This window comes from Ranitomeya imitator, chromosome 2, assembly GCF_032444005.1.
Source record: "Ranitomeya imitator isolate aRanImi1 chromosome 2, aRanImi1.pri, whole genome shotgun sequence".
Classification (NCBI taxonomy): Eukaryota; Metazoa; Chordata; class Amphibia; order Anura; family Dendrobatidae; genus Ranitomeya; species Ranitomeya imitator.
Window position 1 is genome coordinate 313,667,251 of NC_091283.1, and position 24,379 is coordinate 313,691,629.

At 44.5% G+C, this 24,379-nt stretch overlaps 1 protein-coding gene across 4 annotated transcripts in view; it reads left to right on the forward strand.

The window, feature by feature from the left end:
- The window catches only part of LOC138663418 (zinc finger protein 345-like), a 127,605-nt gene that overhangs the window by 48,198 nt on the left and 55,028 nt on the right, over positions 1–24,379 (forward strand). The window contains exon 1 of one of the 4 annotated variants that reach the window (XM_069749616.1): positions 3,465–3,608. The exons of the other annotated variants lie outside the window; for them this stretch is intronic. The gene's annotated coding sequence lies outside the window, so the exon portion shown is untranslated. Of the gene's footprint in view, positions 1–3,464; positions 3,609–24,379 lie in introns of those variants that run through there. 4 annotated transcript variants of the gene reach the window in all.

Sequence of the window (24,379 nt, forward strand, 5' to 3'; positions counted from 1 at the left end):
TTGGGAGGTGCCGGGAGCTCTCCGTCCGGAAGCCGGCCGCGCTGGCGTATCACAGGCATCAGGCCTGACTGTAGGCCTCGGACTGGCGCTGCGGTTCCAGACCGCTCTTTTCGCATCCGCGGCCAGATATTGCTTCCGTGGCCCGGGGGCTATATGTTGCTGCCTTTATTCCCTCTGGATGGGTGTCCGAATTATATTAAAGCGGGTGGATTACCCTAGCAGTTCAGGGAGCTCAGGGAAGCTTCGCTGGAGCCTAAAATTGCGTTACCTAACAGGTTCTCTGGGGGGCGCGACAAATTTGTTACATTCAGGGAGGCCTGTAAATTTTATTTTAGGTTGCATCCTCACACTTCAGGTTCAGAGGAGCAGAGGGTTGGAATTGTAGTATCGCTCCTACAAGGTGACTCTCAGGCCTTGGCTTTTTCACTTCCCGCTGTCGCTTTGCCGTTACGGACTTAAATATATTGCTGGAGTATAAATTAAGTTAAAAAAAAGAGGCAGCACTCCATATTCCAAATAGCTGTGCAGAGTTTAATCAGACCACATGTCTGGTGCGACGTTTCAGCTCAAATGAGCCTTTCCCATCAGTGGTTACATCATCTTTGTGCATATACAGTGGGGCAAAAAAGTATTTAGTCAGTCAGCAATAGTGCAAGTTCCACCACTTAAAAAGATGAGAGGCGTCTGTAATTTACATCATAGGTAGACCTCAACTATGGGAGACAAACTGAGAAAAAAATCCAGAAAATCACATTGTCTGTTTTTTTAACATTTTATTTGCATATTATGGTGGAAAATAAGTATTTGGTCAGAAACAAACAATCAAGATTTCTGGCTCTCACAGACCTGTAACTTCTTCTTTAAGAGTCTCCTCTTTCCTCCACTCATTACCTGTAGTAATGGTACCTGTTTAAACTTGTTATCAGTATAAAAAGACACCTGTGCACACCCTCAAACAGTCTGACTCCAAACTCCACTATGGTGAAGACCAAACAGCTGTCAAAGGACACCAGAAACAAAATTGTAGCCCTGCACCAGGCTGGGAAGACTGAATCTGCAATAGCCAACCAGCTTGGAGTGAAGAAATCAACAGTGGGAGCAATAATTAGAAAATGGAAGACATACAAGACCACTGATAATCTCCCTCGATCTGGGGCTCCACGCAAAATCCCACCCCGTGGGGTCAGAATGATCACAAGAACGGTGAGCAAAAATCCCAGAACCACGCGGGGGGACCTAGTGAATGAACTGCAGAGAGCTGGGACCAATGTAACAAGGCCTACCATAAGTAACACACTACGCCACCATGGACTCACATCCTGCAGTGCCAGACGTGTCCCACTGCTTAAGCCAGTACATGTCCGGGCCCGTCTGAAGTTTGCTAGAGAGCATTTGGATGATCCAGAGGAGTTTTGGGAGAATGTCCTATGGTCTGATGAAACCAAACTGGAACTGTTTGGTAAAAACACAACTTGTCGTGTTTGGCGGAAAAAGAATACTGAGTTGCATCCATCAAACACCATACCTACTGTAAAGCATGGTGGTGGAAACATCATGCTTTGGGGCTGTTTCTCTGCAAAGGGGCCAGGACGACTGATCCGGGTACATGAAAGAATGAATGGGGCCATGTATCGTGAGATTTTGAGTGCAAACCTCCTTCCATCAGCAAGGGCTTTGAAGATGAAACGTGGCTGGGTCTTTCAACATGACAATGATCCAAACCACACCGCCAGGGCAACGAAGGAGTGGCTTCGTAAGAAGCATTTCAAGGTCCTGGAGTGGCCTAGCCAGTCTCCAGATCTCAACCCTATAGAAAACCTTTGGAGGGAGTTGAAAGTCCGTGTTGCCAAGCGAAAAGCCAAAAACATCACTGCTCTAGAGGAGATCTGCATGGAGGAATGGGCCAACATACCAACAACAGTGTGTGGCAACCTTGTGAAGACTTACAGAAAACGTTTGACCTCTGTTATTGCCAACAAAGGATATATTACAAAGTATTGAGATGAAATTTTGTTTCTGACCAAATACTTATTTTCCACCATAATATGCAAATAAAATGTTAAAAAAAACAGACAATGTGATTTTCTGGATTTTTTTTTCTCAGTTTGTCTCCCATAGTTGAGGTCTACCTATGATGTAAATTACAGATGCCTCTCATCTTTTTAAGTGGTGGAACTTGCACTATTGCTGACTGACTAAATACTTTTTTGCCCCACTGTATATACCTTTTAACATTGTCCTTAATTAATGCCATTAGTGCTCATTAAAATACCATATAGTATACTTCCTGTGTTTCATTTGTCATCTGATATCAATAAAGTGCATACGTGTTTATGTGCAACAGGTGTTCTTAATACATAGATACAATAACCCAAACTGTGTATGATATAATCATATTTCATTTACTCTTACCGCTGAGGTAGCCTGCTACTAATGGAGGACAACATTCTATTCGGCATTCTTGAAGATCCACTGCGCATGTCTGGCGCATCATATAACTATCCCAGGTTGCAGACCAAACCTAAACTAGGAATTCATGCGCATAAGCTCCATGTTATGCCATCTTTGTAGTGGCATACCTGATTTTTTCCGTTCGTCCAGCGTATCCCTGAGGGCTGGCGCATGCGTATATGCATTCATAGCGCCGTCTTGATCACTAACCACTAAACACATTGCGGGCAGTCTTTACTAGAATCTCCATCTTTATAGTGTCATCTTTTGATGATACACGCGTTATTTCTATGTTGCTACAGGATACAATGTGCATAATACTGCCCTGACCCACCAGGCTCAGCCTTCATCAGGTCATCTGCCGGGGGTCACATGATGTTCAGCTAGTTGCACTTAACCCTCTCAGGTCAGGATGCCCCAAGCATGACCCACCACATAGCAGTAACACTAATATCCTCGAGTATATTGATTGTGACCACGCTGAAATGAACATGATGCATGTATACATTTAACTGCTTTATTGATTGGCCCACAGCCCGACATATTATTATCTTATAAAGTACAAATATATTTTTTCATATTATATAGACTATAGCGAATGTTTACAATATAAAGAACTCTATGTCCTCCATGTTTGCAGGGTCCTTCACGGTAATCATCCAGTCCTGTTTGGGTACTAAACAGCATCTAAATAAAATAAAATAAAGATAAAATTAGAACGTACATATTGACAATTATATCAAAGTACCTCTACATTAAAAATAGTAATACTATATCTAGGGACTCCACCATATTGGGTATTAGACTAATGAGCCTTCTTGTGATATTGTGTGGATCTTAAAATCTACATTAAGGCCCCTATGTCTAAGGGTGTTGAGTTCATATATCCACGTCAGTTCTCTTTTTTTGAGAATCTGTTCCCTATCTCCTCCTCTTCTCTGTATTGGGACGGTGTCTATAATTCTACATTTTAAATCTTTTTCACAATGCTTACAGTCAGCAAAGTGCTTGGGAACTGGAAGGTCCGCTTTATTCTTTCTTATGGTGTATCGATGCTGATTCAACCTTGTCTTAAATTCGCAGGTTGTTTCACCTACATACCATAGGTTGCACAGACACATCAAAAGATAAATAATGTAATCTGAGCTACAAGTCAGGTAATGTTTAATTTCATACATCTTCCCTGTTGTTGGGTGCTGAAACGTCGATCCTTTAATCATATATTTACAATTTATACAATTTAGGCAAGGAAAGCAACCCTTTCTTTTGGACCCTGTTAGTGACCTTTGGGTACTTTTTTTTTAGAGCCAATGTCTGATTTGATTAGGATATCTTTAATATTCCTAATTCTCCTATATGAATTTAGTGGTGGCATTCTAAATTCCTGAACATCAGGAAGACATTTTCCCAGCATTGACCAATGTTTTTTTTAATAATGTTAGCAATCTCTCTACTTTCTTATAATAATAATAATTTTTTATTTATATAGCGCCAACATATTCCGCAGCGCTTTACAGATTATAGAGGGGACTTGCACAGACAATAGACCTTACAGTATAACAGAAATACAGTTCAAAACAGATACCAGGAGGCATGAGGGCCCTGCTCGCAAGCTTACAAACTATGAGGAAAAGGGGAGACACGAGAGGTAGATGGTAACAATTGCTATAGTTATTCGGACCAGCCATAGTGTAAGGCTCGGGTGTTCATGTAAAGCTGCATGAACCAGTTAACTGCCTAAGTATGTAACAGTACAGACACAGAGGGCTATTAACTTTCTTCCCCATATGTAGAGACAAAGGGGACTCTGTTATATAGTTTCCTACAATTTTCCTTTGATCCCTTATTGATTAGTTCCATTTTATCTTTTTTCATAGTAACATAGAAACATAGTAACATAGTTAGTAAGGCCGAAAAAAGACATTTGTCCATCCAGTTCAGCCTATATTCCATCATAATAAATACCCAGATCTACGTCCTTCTACAGAACCTAATAATTGTATGATACAATATTGTTCTGCTCCAGGAAGACATCCAGGCCTCTCTTGAACCCCTCGACTGAGTTCGCCATCACCACCTCCTCAGGCAAGCAATTCCAGATTCTCACTGCCCTAACAGTAAAGAATCCTCTTCTATGTTGGTGGAAAAACCTTCTCTCCTCCAGACGCAAAGAATGCCCCCTTGTGCCCGTCACCTTCCTTGGTATAAACAGATCCTCAGCGAGATATTTGTATTGTCCCCTTATATACTTATACATGGTTATTAGATCGCCCCTCAGTCGTCTTTTTTCTAGACTAAATAATCCTAATTTCGCTAATCTATCTGGGTATTGTAGTTCTCCCATCCCCTTTATTAATTTTGTTGCCCTCCTTTGTACTCTCTCTAGTTCCATTATATCCTTCCTGAGCACCGGTGCCCAAAACTGGACACAGTACTCCATGTGCGGTCTAACTAGGGATTTGTACAGAGGCAGTATAATGCTCTCATCATGTGTATCCAGACCTCTTTTAATGCACCCCATGATCCTGTTTGCCTTGGCAGCTGCTGCCTGGCACTGGCTGCTCCAGGTAAGTTTATCATTAACTAGGATCCCCAAGTCCTTCTCCCTGTCAGATTTACCCAGTGGTTTCCCGTTCAGTGTGTAATGGTGATATTGATTCCCTCTTCCCATGTGTATAACCTTACATTTATCATTGTTAAACTTCATCTGCCACCTTTCAGCCCAAGTTTCCAACTTATCCAGATCCATCTGTAGCAGAATACTATCTTCTCTTGTATTAACTGCTTTACATAGTTTTGTATCATCTGCAAATATCGATATTTTACTGTGTAAACCTTCTACCAGATCATTAATGAATATGTTGAAGAGAACAGGTCCCAATACTGACCCCTGCGGTACCCCACTGGTCACAGCGACCCAGTTAGAGACTATACCATTTATAACCACCCTCTGCTTTCTATCACTAAGCCAGTTACTAACCCATTTACACACATTTTCCCCCAGACCAAGCATTCTCATTTTGTGTACCAACCTCTTGTGCGGCACGGTATCAAACGCTTTGGAAAAATCGAGATATACCACGTCCAATGACTCACCGTGGTCCAGCCTATAGCTTACCTCTTCATAAAAACTGATTAGATTGGTTTGACAGGAGCGATTTCTCATAAACCCATGCTGATATGGAGTTAAACAGTTATTCTCATTGAGATAATCCAGAATAACATCCCTCAGAAACCCTTCAAATATTTTACCAACAATAGAGGTTAGACTTACTGGCCTATAATTTCCAGGTTCACTTTTAGAGCCCTTTTTGAATATTGGCACCACATTTGCTATGCGCCAGTCCTGCGGAACAGACCCTGTCGCTATAGAGTCACTAAAAATAAGAAATAATGGTTTATCTATTACATTACTTAGTTCTCTTAGTACTCGTGGGTGTATGCCATCCGGACTCGGAGATTTATCTATTTTAATCTTATTTAGCCGGTTTCGCACCTCTTCTTGGGTTAGATTGGTGACCCTTAATATAGGGTTTTCATTGTTTCTTGGGATTTCACCTAGCATTTCATTTTCCACCGTGAATACCGTGGAGAAGAAGGTGTTTAATATGTTAGCTTTTTCCTCGTCATCTACAACCATTCTTTCCTCACTATTTTTTAAGGGGCCTATATTTTCAGTTTTTATTCTTTTACTATTGATATAGTTGAAAAACAGTTTGGGATTAGTTTTACTCTCCTTAGCAATGTGCTTCTCTGTTTCCTTTTTGGCAGCTTTAATTAGTTTTTTAGATAAAGTATTTTTCTCCCTATAGTTTTTTAGAGCTTCAATGGTGCCATCCTGCTTTAGTAGTGCAAATGCTTTCTTTTTACTGTTAATTGCCTGTCTTACTTCTTTGTTTAGCCACATTGGGTTTTTCCTATTTCTAGTCCTTTTATTCCCACAAGGTATAAACCGCTTACACTGCCTATTTAGGATGTTCTTAAACATTTCCCATTTATTATCTGTATTCTCATTTCTGAGGATATTGTCCCAGTCTACCAGATTAAGGGCATCTCTAAGCTGTTCAAACTTTGCCTTCCTAAAGTTCAATGTTTTTGTGACTCCCTGACAAGTCCCCCTAGTGAAAGACAGGTGAAACTGCACAATATTGTGGTCGCTATTTCCTAAATGCCCAACCACCTGCAGATTTGTTATTCTGTCAGGTCTATTAGATAGTATTAGGTCTAAAAGTGCTGCTCCTCTGGTTGGATTCTGCACCAATTGTGAAAGATAATTTTTCTTGGTTATTAGCAGAAACCTGTTGCCTTTATGGGTTTCACAGGTTTCTGTTTCCCAGTTAATATCCGGGTAGTTAAAGTCCCCCATAACCAGGACCTCATTATGGGTTGCAGCTTCATCTATCTGCTTTAGAAGTAGACTTTCCATGCTTTCTGTTATATTTGGGGGTTTGTAACAGACCCCAATGAGAATTTTGTTACCATTTTTCCCTCCATGAATTTCAACCCATATGGACTCGACATCCTCATTCCCTTCGCTAATATCCTCCCTTAAAGTGGACTTTAGACAAGACTTTACATAGAGACAAACCCCTCCTCCTCTCCGATTTTTACGATCCTTTCTAAACAGACTGTAACCCTGTAAGTTAACTGCCCAGTCATAGCTTTCATCTAACCATGTCTCGGTTATTCCCACTATGTCAAAGTTACCTGTAGATATTTCTGCTTCTAGTTCTTCCATCTTGTTTGTCAGGCTTCTGGCGTTTGCGAGCATGCAGTTTAGAGGATTTTGTTTTGTTCCAATCTCCTCACTGTGGATTGTTTTAGAAATGTTCTTACCTCCCTTCTGAGTATGTTTTCCTGGGTCGTTTTCATTACTGTATCTTTTGTCCTTTCCAATAACTTTCTAGGATATCCTGTTTAAGAATTTTTTTTACCAACAGATCTATTGCTACATCAGCCTTGTCCTCCTCTTTAACAATACGTTTAACCCTGAGCAGTTGACTCAGTGGGATCGAGTTTTTCATAGATCTCGGATGCTGGCTGTCATACAAAAGCAGATTGTTCCTATCTGTCTTTTTCACATATAGTGTAGTTACATGTTGGCCATTTCTTAATTCAATTAGGACATCCAGAAACTGGATTTCGGTTTTGGATTTAACTAATGTAAATTTAATCGTTTCATCAATTGTGTTGAGAAATGCGTGGAACTCATCTAATTCTATCGGTGTACCTGTCCACAGGAGAAAGACATCTTCTATGTACCTCCACCACCCCAGCACATGCCGGAAGTGGTGGAACACATAGACGAGGTCTTCCTCTAAGACCGCCATGACCAAATTGGCGTATGAAGGGGCCATATTGGCCCCCATGGCTGTACCTTGATTTTGCGTGTAAAATGTGTCACCAAATAGGAAATAGTTGCGCCTAAGTATGATCTCCAGCATCTTTAGCAAAAACACTTTACCTTCCACAGTATATTTCATGGGGTCCAACTTCTTCTCTACTGCTTTTAACCCTCGTTTATGGTCAATAGACGTATATAGTGACACTACATCAAAGGATGCTAGAACTACCTCCCCCTCAAGATGCAGTGCCTCTATCTTACTCAAAAAGTCTGTGGTGTCCTTTATATATGATTTACTCTCTTTTGTAATCGGGTTAAGTATTCTATCCAGGAATATACCCATTTTGTTAAATATTGATCCAACTCCTGAAACTATAGGTCGCCCCGGAGGGTCGACCAAAGTTTTATGTATCTTCGGTGTTATATAAAGCACCGGTGTGCGTGGGTTCTCCTCCAAAAGATAGTTATATAACTCTTGATCTATTATAGATACATCCATTGCTTCCTTAAGACATTTTTTAATCTCCTCACAGAAATTGAACCTTGGATCCCTCTCTAATTTCTCATAAACTGTTTCATCGCTTAGCTGTCTCATTACTTCTGCAATATATGCACACTTGTCCATGACGACGACAGCACCCCCTTTGTCCGCGGGTTTCACAATAATGTCGTCGTCATGGACAAGTTCCTGCAAAGCTTCAACTTCCTCTTTCAGAATATTCGGATGTCTATATTCTCTTACACTATTACACTTCAATTGTTCTATATCTGATTTCACAGCCAATTCAAACGCTTCAATGGCGGCTGAATATGTTGGAGGGACAAATTTACTATTTGAATTTAGGGTGCCAACCTCCGCTGTGAGGTACGGTGAGTAGGGAGAGATCACCCCCCCTTCCCCCACAACATTAGTCTCTATCCTTTTTAGTATTGTATAAGAGTGTTTAGACTATAGTATTAAGGTTGTTATTGTCTCCTGACCCTATATAGGGTAATTTTACCCAGCAAATTAAAGGTTATATTTTAGGGGTATTCTTTTTGATTTTTGGTTTATATGTATATAAGTAGAGTAACAGACAGCAAAAAAAGTGGTAAACCGGCCTACAATGCCCAAACTTGTAGCATGCAGATATATGAGGCCTGTCACGGAAATACCACACTGCCAAATATGTGGCCTGTATTTTTTAAATGCAAAATATGGTGTATATAAGTAGAGTAACAGACAGCAAAAACAGTGGAAAACCGGCCTAAAATGCCAAACTTGGAGGACGCAGCTATACAGTGGGGCAAAAAAGTATTTAGTCAGTCAGCAATAGTGCAAGTTCCACCACTTAAAAAGATGAGAGGCGTCTGTAATTTACATCATAGGTAGATTTCAACTATGGGAGACAAACTGAGAAAAAAAAATCCAGAAAATCACATTGTCTGTTTTTTTAACAATTTATTTGCATATTATGGTGGAAAATAAGTATTTGGTCAGAAAAAAACAATCAAGATTTCTGGCTCTCACAGACCTGTAACTTCTTCTTTAAGAGTCTCCTCTTTCCTCCACTCATTACCTGTAGTAATGGCACCTGTTTAAACTTGTTATCAGTATAAAAAGACACCTGTGCACACCCTCAAACAGTCTGACTCCAAACTCCACTATGGTGAAGACCAAAGAGCTGTCAAAGGACACCAGAAACAAAATTGTAGCCCTGCACCAGGCTGGGAAGACTGAATCTGCAATAGCCAACCAGCTTGGAGTGAAGAAATCAACAGTGGGAGCAATAATTAGAAAATGGAAGACATACAAGACCACTGATAATCTCCCTCGATCTGGGGCTCCACGCAAAATCCCACCCCGTGGGGTCAGAATGATCACAAGAACGGTGAGCAAAAATCCCAGAACCACGCGGGGGGACCTAGTGAATGAACTGCAGAGAGCTGGGACCAATGTAACAAGGCCTACCATAAGTAACACACTACGCCACCATGGACTCAGATCCTGCAGTGCCAGACGTGTCCCACTGCTTAAGCCAGTACATGTCCGGGCCCGTCTGAAGTTTGCTAGAGAGCATTTGGATGATCCAGAGGAGTTTTGGGAGAATGTCCTATGGTCTGATGAAACCAAACTGGAACTGTTTGATAGAAACACAACTTGTCGTGTTTGGAGGAAAAAGAATACTGAGTTGCATCCATCAAACACCATACCTACTGTAAAGCATGGGGGTGGAAACATCATGCTTTGGGGCTGTTTCTCTGCAAAGGGGCCAGGACGACTGATCCGGGTACATGAAAGAATGAATGGGGCCATGTATCGTGAGATTTTGAGTGCAAACCTCCTTCCATCAGCAAGGGCATTGAAGATGAAACGTGGCTGGGTCTTTCAACATGACAATGATCCAAAGCACACTGCCAGGGCAACGAAGGAGTGGCTTCGTAAGAAGCATTTCAAGGTACTGGAGTGGCCTAGCCAGTCTCGATATCTCAACCCTATAGAAAACCTTTGGAGGGAGTTGAAAGTCCGTGTTGCCAAGCGAAAAGCCAAAAACATCACTGCTCTAGAGGAGATCTGCATGGAGGAATGGGCTAACATACCAACAACAGTGTGTGGCAACCTTGTGAAGACTTACAGAAAACGTTTGACCTCTGTCATTGCCAACAAAGGATATATTACAAAGTATTGAGATGAAATTTTGTTTCTGACCAAATACTTATTTTCCACCATAATATGCAAATAAAATGTTAAAAAAACAGACAATGTGATTTTCTGGATTTTTTTTTCTCAGTTTGTCTCCCAGAGTTGAGGTCTAGCTATGATGTAAATTACAGACGCCTCTCATCTTTTTAAGTGGTGGAACTTGCACTATTGCTGACTGACTAAATACTTTTTTGCCCCACTGTATGTATATATATATATTTTTTTTCTTTGGGGGGGGGGGGGGGGGTGAATTTTTGGAAAAAAAAGAAAAGAAAACTGCAACTAGGTATATAGTAAATAAGCAGCAGCAGACAGTTATGGAGCATTTGGATGTATGCAGTGAGAGCTATGTATGCACATACAGTGCCTGCAGGCCTTGCACTGATGTGGATATGCTGTGCCCTGCCTACCTAGCGCTGCAACCTCGGGCCCCACGAATTAGTCCTAAAAAGGACTCTTGGTTTCTGAGGAGTTGTGGAATTAACAGTTGCAGACCTACACTAACTATTAGGGTCGGCAAAGTCGGGAGGTCGGCGATCTTCGCGCCAAAGTCGCGTTTCGTATGACGCTTTCAGCGCCATTTTTCAGCCAATGAAGGAGGACGCAGAGTGTGGGCAGCGTGATGACATAGGTCTCGGTCCCCACCGTCTTAGAGAAGGGCATGACAGTGATTGGCTTGCTTTATGCGGCGTCACAGGGGCTATAAAGGGGCGTGCACGCCGACCGCCATCTTACTTCTGCCGATCTTAGCATAGGGAGAGGTTGCTGCAGCTTCATCAGAAGAAGGGATATAGTTAGGGAGGGAAGATTAACCCCCAGACTGCTTGTGCTGTAACGATTTCCACTGTCCAACACCACCATTGTTTTGCAGGGACAGTGGAGGCTATATTTTTGTGTATCAGCTCTGTAGCTTATTAGGCTGCCTTATAAGGCTCCCTGATAGCTGCATTGCTGTTTGCATGCTGCTGTGCAAACCAACTGCTTTTTTTAAAAGCAAAAATCCTGTTGCTCCTTTCTGCACAGTTATCTTGTTTATTTGTCCACACTTTTGTGTGCAGCAGTCCTTTTTATTGCTGCCATACTTTTCCTGAGATCATTGTAGGGAGATTGAAATTGTACTACAGTCCTTGCATTTTTTCATATATCTTCCAGCCACTTTCTGCCACTTAGATTGCGTTGTTTTATACACTGGGTGTCACGGGGCTACCGCGACAGAGAGGTTCTAGAGAACCGCAGCGCTCTGAGCCTCATTCACACACGATGAACAGAAGCTCTTCTCCTGAGTTCTGACCTGGCTGTTTTGTGCCAGCAGGGCAGGAGTTAAACCTTGTTACTGAAGGTGCTGAGAGCTATGTCTCTCAGCTGATTAGGTTTTGGTAATCACCACTCCTATATAGACTCAGCCTTGTCTTCAACTGTTGTCAGTGATCAGCTCTGCTGCTGGCTTGGAGGTTGAAGGAGCGTGGTGTTTTGGGAGCTTGGAGGTTTATTTACAGAGATTGGTGTCTGCTGTTTTGGTTACATGTTAAACCTGTTTCCCTTCCTAATTTTTTCCTTCTCTTCCCTTCTCTGTGTTACCTCTGTGGTTGTGTGAGCATTTGGTGAGTTTGAGACTTTTAGTTACCTTGTCTGTATACCCTGTTTAACTGTCATATTTATACACTGGTGCAGTCCACCTGCTTTGGGGGGAGAGGGGGCCACTGATAGGGCCTGCACAAGAGACAGGGATACGCTGGCGGCTCAGGCCTTCTAACCATCATAGGTACCCCTAAGATAAGGGAAAGTCAGGGCCCCATTATAGTGGCAGGGACAGGTGCGGGTCCCAGTACGCCGTCCTGCCCCTTTATCGCCGCTAATGGCGTGACAGTGTCACTGACCTTAAAAATTTTCTTGGTCCAATATGGACCCCATTGCTGCTTTAGCTGGACAATTGCAGCAACTCAGTCTAGACATGGCTGACCTCCACTCGGCGGTTGTACAGCGCACTCCAGTGGCCACTGCAGGGGCTGCTACACCTCCACAAGCTTCGCTGGAGCCTAAAATTGCGTTACCTGACAGGTTCTCTGGGGGGCGTGACAAATTTGTTACATTCAGGGAGGCCTGTAAATTGTATTTTAGGTTTCGTACTCACACTTCAGGTTCAGAGGAGCAGAGGATTGGAATTGTAGTATCGCTCCTACAAGGTGTCCCTCAGGCCTTGGCTTTTTCATTTCCCGCTGACGCTTTGCCGTGACGGACTGTGGAGGAGTTTTTTCAAGCCTTAGGTCAAGTGTATGATGATCCTGACCGCGTCTCCCTCGCTGAGTCCACAATACGCCATCTTACACAGGGAGACCGGCCAGTAGAGGATCACTGCTCTGAGTTTCGGAGATGGGCTACTGACACAATGTGGAATGACCCTGCACTCCGCAGTCAATTTTATCAGGGCCTGTCTCATAAAATAAAAGATGCCTTCACCCTACAGGAGACACCAACCACACTGGAGGCAGCTATGTCTCTTGCTATCCGTGTGGACCGCCGCCTGCGCCAGAGACTTAATGAATCGCCGCTATTCAGGGGTAATTCAGATTTGGACTCTTCAGAATCTGAGTCTATAGGAGAACCTATGCAGTTGGGTGGTGCTTCTCGTTCTAAGGGTGCTGCAGTAGTACGGCATAAAGGAGGTGCATTTATATTTGTGGCAGAAGGGGTCATTATGTGAATGTGTATCCTTCTAAAAAACAACCTCTGGAAAACTATTGAGCCCGGGTTGCGGGGAGGTTGGCAACTCGGGTGTACTAGTTTCCTTCTTAGGTAAAGCACAATTTTTCCTACCAGCCGAGATTCGTCTTGGTAAAGGTAGGCTTAATATCTCTGCCTTTCTGGACTCTGGGGCAGGGTTTAATTTAATTGATGCTGGGTTTGTTCTGGCACATGGGCTTAAAACTCAAGAGTTGTCTAGACCCATACCTATAATTGCTATTGACTCTGCACCTTTGAGCCAGGAGACTTTCACTCTGATCGTCCATGGGGTGAGCCTACAAATAGGGGCGTTGCACTCCGAGTAAATAGATTGTTATGTGTTGGGGGGTTTGCCGTCGCCTGTAGTTCTCGGTTTACCATGGCTCACGTTACACAACCCGGTGTTAGACTGGCAGACTCGGGAGATTACTAGATGGAGTGAGCTTTGTCAGGAACATTGCCTGGGCACTCGGCTGGCCGGGTTGAGTTCTCAGGTTTTGCCAGAGTTCATCTCAGATTTTGAGGATGTATTCTCTGAGGAGGGGTGTCAAGAGCTACCTCCACACCGTTCTTATGATTGCGCCATACATCTCATTCTTTGTGCTAAAATGCCTAAGAGTAGGCTATACAACATCTCTGCCCCAGAGAGACAGGCCATGAAGGACTATATCACGGAGAGTCTGGCCAAGGGTCACATCAGACCCTCGTCATTGCTACCGGGTTCTTCTTTGTAAAGAAGAAGGATGGGGTTTACGCCCATGCTTAGACTTACGTGAATTGAACCAAATTACAGTCCGGGATTCTTTCCCGCTCCCTCTTATTCCGGACCTCTTTAATCAGGTTGTGGGAGCTAAGTGGTTCTCCAAATTAGATCTCAGGGGGGCATATAATCTCATTCGGATGAAGGAGGGGGATGAATGGAAGACGGCATTTAATACTCCAGAGGGACATTACGAGAACTTGGTTATGCCTTTTGGGTTAAGTAATGCTCCTGCTGTGTTCCAACACTTTGTCAATGATATACAGTGGGGCAAAAAAGTATTTAGTCAGTCAGCAATAGTGCAAGTTCCACCACTTAAAAAGATGAGAGGCGTCTGTAATTTACATCATAGGTAGACCTCAACTATGGGAGACAAACTGAGAAAAAAAAATCCAGAAATTCACATTGTCTGTTTTTTTAACATTTTATTTGCATATTATGGTGGAAAATAAGTATTTGGTCAGAAACAAAATTTAATCTCGATACTTTGTAATATATCCTTTGTTGGCAATGACAGAGATCAAACGTTTTCTGTAAGTCTTCACAAGGTTGCCACACACTGTTGTTGGTATGTTGGCCCATTCCTCCATGCAGATCTCCTCTAGAGCAGTGATGTTTTTGGCTTTTCGCTTGGCAACACGGACTTTCAACTCCCTCCAAAGGTTTTCTATAGGGTTGAGATCTGGAGACTGGCTAGGCCACTCCAGGACCTTGAAATGCTTCTTACGAAGCCACTCCTTCGTTGCCCTGGCGGTGTGCTTTGGATCATTGTCATGTTGAAAGACCCAGCCACGTTTCATCTTCAATGTCCTTGCTGATGGAAGGAGGTTTGCACTCAAAATCTCACGATACATGGCCCCATTCATTCTTTCATGTACCCGGATCAGTCGTCCTGGCCCCTTTGCAGAGAAACAGCCCCAAAGCATGATGTTTCCACCACCATGCTTTACAGTAGGTATGGTGTTTGATGGATGCAACTCAGTATTCTTTTTCCTCCAAACACGACAAGTTGTGTTTCTACCAAACGGTTCCAGTTTGGTTTCATCAGACCATAGGACATTCTCCCAAAACTCCTCTGGATCATCCAAATGCTCTCTAGCAAACTTCAGACGGGCCCGGACATGTACTGGCTTAAGCAGTGGGACACGTCTGGCACTGCAGGATCTGAGTCCATGGTGGCGTAGTGTGTTACTTATGGTAGGCCTTGTTACATTGGTCCCAGCTCTCTGCAGTTCATTCACTAGGTCCCCCGCGTGGTTCTGGGATTTTTGCTCACCGTTCTTGTGATCATTCTGACCCCACGGGGTGGGATTTTGCGTGGAGCCCCAGATCGAGGGAGATTATCAGTGGTCTTGTATGTCTTCCATTTTCTAATTATTGCTCCCACTGTTGATTTCTTCACTCCAAGCTGGTTGGCTATTGCAGATTCAGTCTTCCCAGCCTGGTGCAGGGCTACAATTTTGTTTCTGGTGTCCTTTGACAGCTCTTTGGTCTTCACCATAGTGGAGTTTGGAGTCAGACTGTTTGAAGGTGTGCACAGGTGTCTTTTTATACTGATAACAAGTTTAAACAGGTGCCATTACTACAGGTAATGAGTGAAGGAAAGAGGAGACTCTTAAAGAAGAAGTTACAGGTCTGTGAGAGCCAGAAATCTTGATTGTTTGTTTCTGACCAAATACTTATTTTCCACCATAATATGCAAAAAAAATGATAAAAAAACAGACAATGTGATTTTCTGGATTTTTTTTTCTCAGTTTGTCTCCCATAGTTGAGGTCTACCTATGATGTAAATTACAGACGCCTCTCATCTTTTTAAGTGGTGGAACTTGCACTATTGCTGACTGACTAAATACTTTTTTGCCCCACTGTACTTAGTCATCTAACAGGTAGGTTTGTGGTGGTATATCTCGATGATATCTTAATTTATTCCCCTGACCTCGTGTCCCATCAGGATCATGTACGGCAGGTCATTCAGGTACTCAGGGACAATAAACTGTTTGCCAAACTTGAGAAATGCATGTTCGCGGTCAAAGAGATTCCGTTTTTGGGTTATTTCTTATCCTCCACAGGATTTCGTATGGATCCAGCTAAGGTCAAGGCGGTCTTGGAGAGGAAGCGTCCTGAGGACCTTAAGGCCTTACAGAGGTTTTTATGTTTTGCAAACTACTATTGCAAATGTATTAAAGACTTTTCAGTAGTAGCCAAACCTTTAACAGACATGACCAAGAGAGGCACGGACTTCTCTGTCTGGTCTAGTACGGCCTGCCAGGCTTTTGAGACTTTGAAGAAGTGTTTTTCCACTGCACCCATACTAATACAGCCTGACATACAGCGTGCAGCCATTTGTGGTAGAGGTGGATGCCTCTGAGGTGGGGGTGGGAGCTGTATTGTCACAGGGGATTTCTCTGAGTAAGTGGCGTCCATGTATATTTTTCTCAAAAAAATTATCTCCTACTGAGAGGAATTATGATATTGGTAACAGGGAGCTATTGGCAATTAAATGGGCATTTGAAGAATGGCGTCATTTTTTGGAGGGAGCACTTCACCCAGTCATGGTGATCACAGATCACAAAAATCTGTTGTATTTAGAATCTGCGAAGCGTCTCACACCTAGGCAAGCTAGGTGGTCTCTGTTCTTTGCCAGGTTCAATTTCTACATTACGTATAGGCCGGGAAGCAAGAATGTCAAGGCCGATGCGTTATCCCATTGTTTTCCAGGGGGTGGGGATAACTGTGAGCCAGGTCCTATACTGCAGAAGGGTGTAATTGTCGCCGCAATTAATTTGGATCTTGAGAGAGAGGTGGTAGAGGCGCAGGGAGACGCCCCAGCAGCCTGTCCTTTACGTAAACTAATCTTCGTCTTAGGGTCATCAATGAACATCATGATTCGGTTCTGGCCGGACACCCTGGAAGTAAGGTTATCTCGGACCTTCTGGCTCGGCGTTTTTGGTGGTCTGGGGTAAATCATGATGTACAGGAATATGTCGCTGCCTGCAGTGTGTGTGCGCGTTCCAAGACGCCTTGTACTCGCCCATCTGGGTCTCTCCAACCTCTGGAGATTCCCAATAGACCTTGGACCCATTTGTCAATAGACTTCATCACTGACTTACCGGTTTCTGAGGGTAATACAGTTATTTTAGTCGTAGCTGACAGATTTAGCAAGATGTCACATTTTATTGCTCTTCCCGCGTTCGCGTTACCTAATGCCAAGACTCTGGCACAGATCTTTATCAAGGACGTTGTGAGATAGCATGGTGTTCCTTCTGATATTGTATCAGACCGTGGGGTACAGTTTATTTCTAAGTTTTGGAGGGCTTTTTGCAGCCGGCTGGGGATTCATTTGTCATTTTCTTCAGCTTTTCATCCTCAATCTAATGGTCAAACAGAACGTGTAGATGAAAATCTTGAAACTTATCTCAGGTGTTTCATTTCAGAAAATCAGGAGGACTGGGTTAAATACTTACCGTTGGCAGAGTTTGCTATAAACAACCTTACTCATGAGTCCACTGGTAAGTCCCCGTTTTTCGGGGCATATGGTTTTCATCCTCAATTCAGTTCTTTTAATAGGAAGGATTCCTCAGAGGTGCCTGAAGAGGAGAGGTTTTCTTCATCCATCACGTCTGTTCGGCAAGGGGTTCTTGATAAATTAAAGAGGATGAGTTCCAGATATGAGAATGCGGCTGATCGGAGACGTATGAAAGGTCCGGACCTATGTGTGGGTGATTGGGTGTAGTTGTCCTCAAAGAATATTAAACTTAGAGTTCCCTCGTGGAAATTGGGCCCTAGGTTTATTGGCCCTTGTAGGATTGTGGCCGTCATCAATCCTGTTGCATTTCGGCTGGCTTTACCTCAGTCGTTTAGGATCCATAATGTTTTTCATCGCTCCTTACTCAAGAGGTTTGTGGCGTCACCTAATCCATCACCTTTACCTCCCTCTCCGGTCCTTGTTGATGGAAATCTCGAGTTCCAGATAGCCAGGGTCATGGATTCTCGATTTGTTCACCGGTCTCTTCAATATCTAGTACATTGGAAAGGGTACGGTCCTGAGGAGAGGATGTGGGTACCTGCAGCCGATGTCCATGCGGTTAGGTAGTCCGGGCATTTCATACAGCTCATCCTGAGAAACCTGGTCCTGAGGTTCCGGAGGTCCCTCATAGAAGGGAGGGTACGGTCACGGGGCTACCGCGACAGAGAGGTTCCAGAGAACCGCAGTGCTCTGAGCCTCGTTCACACACGATGAACAGAAGCTCTTCTCCTGAGTTCTGACCTGGCTGTCTTGTGCCAGCAGGGCAGGAGTTAAACCTTGTTACTGAAGGTACTGAGAGCTATGTCTCTCAGCTGATTAGGTTTTGGTAATCACCACTCCTATATAGACTCAGCCTTGTCTTCAACTGTTGTCAGTGATCAGCTCTGCTGCCTGGCTTGGAGGTTGAAGGAGCGTGGTGTTTTGGGAGCTTGGAGGTTTATTTACAGAGATTGGTGTCTGCTGTTTTGGTTGCATGTTTAACCTGTTTTTCTTCCTAGTTTTTTCCTTCTCTTCCCTTCTCTGCGTTACCTCTGTGGTTGTGTGAGCATTTGGTGAGTTTGAGACTTTTAGTTACCTTGACGGTATAACCTTTTTAACTGTCGTATTTATACACTGGTGCAGTCCACCTCCTTTGGGGGAGAGGTGGCCACTGATAGGGCCTGCACAAGAGACAGGGATACGCTGGCGGCTCAGGCCTCCTAACCATCATAGGTACCCCTGAGATAAGGGAAAGTCAGGGCCCCATTATAGTGGCAGGGACAGGTGCGGGTCCCAGTACGCCATCCTGCCCCTTTATCGCCGTTAACGGCGTGACACTGGACCTGAGTTTTGGTTCAGTCTCCCCCCAAAAAAGGGAGTTTCAAATTCTCACAAAGTGGATATACTGCATTCCTGTTAGTTTGGTGTATGTCAACCAACCACTTTCTGCCACTTAGATTGCGTTGTTTTATACACTGGGCCTGAGTTTTGGTTCAGTCTCCCTCCAGAAAAGGGAGTTTCAAATTCTCACAAAGTGGATATACTTCAGTCCTTTTAGTTTGGTGTATGTCAGCCAGCCACTTTCTGCCACTTAGATTGCGTTGCTTTATACACTGGGCCTGAGTTTTGGTTCAGTCTCCCCCCAAAAAAAGGGAGATTCAAATTCTCACAAAGTGGATATACTGCAGTCCTGTTAGTTTGGTGTATTTCAGCCAGCCACTTTCTGCGACTTACTTTGCGTTGTTTTATGCACAGGGCCTGAGATTTGGTTCAATCTCCCCCCCAAAAAAGGGATATTCAAATCCTCAACAAGTTTATATACACCTACCTTGTTTTACAGTACCATATAACGGTTGTTATTTTGGTTAGATTTTCCAAAAAATGAGAAAGTCTCGTGGAAGAGGCCGTGGGCGGTGGTTGCCAGCTGGTACTGATGGTGGTGGTGCATCTGGTGGTAGTGGCAAAAGCACAATAGCACCTAAGGCTGGAGGTGTTGAGCCAGCGTCATCGTCTGGCTACACAAGGCCTCTAAGGCTCCCTTATCTGGGAGTAGGAAACAGCTTTTAAAGCCGGAGCAGCAGGAAAAAGTTTTGTCTTTCCTTGCGGACTCAGCCTCTAGCTCTTTCGCCTCCTCTTCAGAAAGTTCCAAATATAAAAGCAGCGAGTCGTCAGTGGATGCTCCCAGTCAGGAACAAGACGTTTCCTTGTGTCCTTCACCCAAACCAAAAGTGAAGGATGCGTCAGGCGACACTACAGGTTACTCCATGGAGCTCTTTACACATACCATGTCTGGGTTAGAAAAGGAAATTGTTAACTCCCCATTACAGGATGAATCGGACATGGAGTGCACTGATGCACAGCCACAGCTAGATTATTATGCTGTTCCATTAACTCAGATCACTACATTGCCCTCGCAGTGTACAGAGCCAGAATCTGACCCTGATGAGACTATAGTTCCCCATCCAGAACGCTATAGCACCTTACACGGTGACACAGAGGAAGGTGCACATGACATTGAAGAGGAGGTGATAGATGACCCAGTTGTTGACCCAGATTGGCAGCCATTGGGGGAAGAGGGTGCCGCTGCCAGTAGCTCAGAAGCGGAGGAGGATGATCCGCAGCAGCCATCTACATCACAACAGCTGTCATCTGGCAGGCCCATATCCGGCCAAAAACGTTTGTCAAAAAAAAACCAGTTTTAGGACAGTGTGGCCATCCTGTGAAAGTAGCACAGCGTGCAATGCCTGAAAAGGTATTCCATAGTAGGAAGAGTTTAGTGTGGCAATTTTTTAACCAAGATCCAAATGATCAGTCAAAAGTTATCTGTAAGAAATGCTCAAAGACCTTTAACAGAGGCAAGAATCTTCAAAATTTAAATACAACGTGCATGCTAAGACATTTAACCAGCATGCACTTGCAAGCCTGGACTAACTATCAAAAGTCCCGTACTGTTGGTGCACCTACTCAGAATGAAGGTAGTCAGCAACGCTACATTGCTTCCCTCACTGTAAGCCCACCGGTTAGTACACCACCAGCAGCAAATGTGGAGGTATCGTCGCAAGGCCAAAGCAGTCAGGGAATCACAAGGTTCTTGGTTGGAAACACTGTATGTAGGCCAACATCAAGAATACAATCACCAACCCTCTCTCAATCCACCATGTCCACCACCACCACGGCTAGTTCCACCATATGCAGCTCTCCAGTCCAACTCACCCTACAAGAGACTCTCGTTAGGAAAAGAAAGTACTCATCCTCTCATCCGCGTACACAGGGTTTGAACGCCCACATTGCTAGACTAATCTTGTTAGAGATGTTGCCCTACCGGTTGGTTGAAAGCGAAGCTTTCAAAGACCTGATGGCCTACGCAGTACCACGCTATGACCTACCCAGTCGGCACTTCTTTGCGAGAAAAGGCATCCCAGCCCTCCACCAGCATGTCAAAGACCGCATTGTCCATGCACTGAGGCAATCAGTCAGTAGAAAGGTGCACCTCACAACAGATGCATGGACCAGTAGGCATGGCCAGGGACGTTACGTGTCCAACACGGCGCACTGTGTTAATGTGGTGGATGCAGGGTCCACAGGGGACCGCCATAGTGGGAAAGTTCTGCCTAGCCCACGGTCTAGGAAACAGTTGGCTCTAGGCGTTCGCCACCCCTCCTCCTCCAGAAGCGAAAGCTCGTCCACAGAGTGCAGTCGCATGACGACTCCATCCGCAGCTGCCAGTGTTGCACACGAGGTGTCCCATTATCGAACAGCTAGTGGCAAGCATCAGCAGGCTGTGCTACAAATGAAGTGTTTGGGCGACAACAGACACACCGCGGAAGTACTGGCCGAGTACTTGCAGCAACAAACTCAGTCATGGCTGGGCAGGCAAGGTAGTCAGTGATAATGGGAGGAATTTTATGGCTGCCATAGCCCTTTCAGAACTTAAACTCATACCTTGCCTGGCTCACACCTTGAACCTGGTGGTGCAGTGCTTCCTCAAAAATTATCCGGAGTTACCAGCCCTGCTCCTGAAGGTGCGAAGACTTTGCTCGCACATCCGCCGGTCGCCCGTGCACTCCAGCCGTATGCAGAACCATCAGCGATCGCTGAATCTTCCCCAGCACCGCCTAATAATCGACGTTGCAACTTGGTGGAACTCCACACTGCATATGGTTCAGAGGCTGTGCGAATAGAGGCGTGCTGTAATTAATTTGTGGGAGGATACACATACACGGGCAGGCAGTTGGATGGCAGACATGGAGTTGTCTGGTGTGCAGTGGTCGAAGCTCCAAGACCTCTGTCAAGTCCTTCAGTGTTTTGAGGAATGCACACGGCTGGTAAGTGCAGATGAGGCAATCATAAGCATGAGCATCCCACTAATGCGTCTGCTGATGCAAAGTTTGACGCACATTAAGGAGCTGGCGCCTGCAGCCGAGGAGGAGGGAAGCCTTGATGACAGTCAGTCATTGTCTGCTCAGAGAACTCTCCTGGACGAGGTGGCGGACGAAGAGGAGGAGGAGGATGATGGGGATGAATATTTAGGGGAGAAGGATGCTTCTCAGGTGGCAATAGAAACTTGTGGCGTTGTAAGGTCAGGTACAGGGTTTTTGCTACCAATCAAGCAACTCTTGTAGACCGTTTGGTTCAGGCTACCACTTGCAATACTTACCTTTCCCTGCTCCACCACAGTGTAGTCTGTGCTGTTAAATCCTTCAATGCCACTGCCAATACTAAATTGTTGAAATGATAGATGATTGTTAAAATATACAGGGGCCCTGGCCTCCATTTAGACCAGTTAATACTTTGCGCCTACTACCACTGTCTGCTACTCAGCAGAAGAGCCTACCCCAGTACCTAGCTATGCCACCTGTTTATTTATTAACTATTTTTTGGCAGACATTTAGCCCACTTTATTATTTGGGCCTACCAACTGTGTCTGCCACTCATTACAGTTGTCCTCCACTGAACAAAGCAATGCCGCCTGTTTAGTCCTGTTACCAATTTTGAACTGCATTTAGCCAACTTTTTATTTTGGGCCTACTAAGTGTGTCTGCGCCACTCATTACAGTTGTCCTCCACTGAACAAAGCTATGCCACCTGTTTAGTCCTGTTACCAATTCTGAACTGCATTTAGCCAACTTTTTTATTTTGGGCCTACTAAGTGTGTCTGCGCCACTCATTACAGTAGTCCTCCACTGAACAAAGCTATGCCACCTGTTTAGTCCTGTTACCAATTTTGAACTGCATTTAGCCTACTTTTGTATTTGGTCCTACTAACTGTGTCTGCGCCACTCATTACAGTTGCCCTCCACTGAACAAAGCTATGCCGCCTGTTTAGTCCTGTTACCAATTTTGAATTGCATTTAGCCTACTTTTGTATTTGGGCCTACTAACTGTGTCTGCGCCACTCATTACAGTTGTCCTCCACTGAACAAAGCTAGGCCGCCTGTTTAGTCCTGTTACCAATTTTGAACTGCATTTAGCCTACTTTTTTATTTTGGGCCTACTAAGTGTGTCTGCGCCACTCATTACAGTTGTCCTCCACTGAGCAAAGCTATGCCGCCTGTTTAGTCCTGTTACCAATTTTAAACTGCTTTTAGCCTACTTTTTTATTTGGGCCTACTAACTGTGTGCATGCGCCACTCATTACAGTTGTCCTCCACTGAACAAAGCTAGGCCGCCTGTTTAGTCCTGTTACCAATTTTAAACTGCTTTTAGCCTACTTTTTTATTTGGGCCTACTAACTGTGTGCATGCGCCACTCATTACAGTTGTCCTCTACTGAACAAAGCTAGGCCGCCTGTTTAGTCCTGTTACCAATTTTGAACTGCATTTAGCCTACTTTATTATTTGGGCCTATATCTGTGTTTCCTCCTCATCCTGCCCATTGCCCAGCCACTGCTAGATGAGTCTGCTGATACATTGACCCAGACCACTACATTCCCCTTGCACTCTACGCAGCCAGAATCTGACCCTGCTGAAAGTCAGGTTCCCCTTCCCGTATACTATACCACCTTACACGGGGACAAAGAGGAAGGTGCAGATGAAAGTGCAGGTTCCTTCATCAGGTGGGGGGGCATACTCGTTGGCACTGCCAAAGGCCCCTCATAGTACGCAAAAGTGTATCTGGCAGTGGGAGGCGCCACCCACCGTCAAACACACCGTCGTACTATGAGGGGCCCTTTGCCAGTGCCAACTAGTGGGCCCCCCCTGCTTGCTCAGGATCACAGCACTTGCAAAGTTGAAATACTTACCTCTCCCTGCTCCACCGCCGTGACGTATTCCGCGTTTCCTGGGCCCACAAAAATCTTGAGCCAGCCCTACCCCCCAACAACTTTAGCCAAATGACCCCCAGTTTTCAATGCCTAACTATTATTGTAAAGTAAATTAAGATTGACAAGCTTAAGTAATAAGAATTTATGTTTTTGGCATTAAAATGGGCACTGTAGGTGTTTTCCTGTACTCCACTCACTGCCGACTTTGATTCCCCATTGACTTGCATTGGGTTTCGTGTTTTAGTCGGCCCCCGACTTTTCAAAATAATCGGCCGATTTCACCCGACCCGACTTTTGACAAAGTCGGGTTTCGCGAAACCCGACTCGATCCTAAAAAAGTATGTCGCTCAACTTTACTAACTATTAAAAGCACGATTCCGACCCTATCTCGGCAGCAGCTCTCCCTACTGTCGCTGAATCCGGAGCAGAATGCGGCGAGCAGGGCGGCACCAGGTCTCTTATACTCGTGATGATGCTGTGCGGCCCAGCCAATCACTGCACGACCACAACAAAGATGGCTGCGGTGTTTCATGGCCTCGCAGACAATGATTTGTTCTCTAAAGTCCGCCAAAAATGCTCGGGGGAGACACCAGTTACCACTGAAGAATCCCGGAGATGCTCGCTGCTCGCCGAGTACACCGAGCACAGTGATA